This window comes from Merops nubicus, unplaced genomic scaffold (assembly GCF_000691845.1).
Source record: "Merops nubicus isolate BGI_N331 unplaced genomic scaffold, ASM69184v1 scaffold19703, whole genome shotgun sequence".
Taxonomy (NCBI): domain Eukaryota; kingdom Metazoa; phylum Chordata; class Aves; order Coraciiformes; family Meropidae; genus Merops; species Merops nubicus.
Genome location: NW_008597575.1, coordinates 37,400 through 37,781, shown reverse-complemented (window position 1 = coordinate 37,781; position 382 = coordinate 37,400).

Sequence of the window (382 nt, the reverse complement as noted above, 5' to 3'; positions counted from 1 at the left end):
CTGCTCACAGGTCCTGCTGCTGTTGCAGAGCAGGGTGTCTTCCATCCCCGTGCCATGAGCTGCAGGTGCCTCAGAGCTTGAAGTGTTGGACAGAAGGTTGCTGAGGACGTTTGGAGGGCTGGTGTGGGAGGGGTCTGGCTGGGCTAGGGGCTTGTCTGAGGAAGGGTCCTCGTGCTCTGACTCACAGAAGTGCAGCAGCAGTTAGATGTGAGCTGGGCAGAGACACCCAGTCTCCCCTGCAGTGGAGCTGGGGGTGCAAGGTGTGGAGAGAAGAACCACCCAGTGGTGGGGGACGTCCCCCAACTCCACGTTCATCCACTTGCTCTGCAGAGGTGAAGGGGGGGAAGTTTTCCTCCAAGTGTTTCCATAACAAGTGGTGACT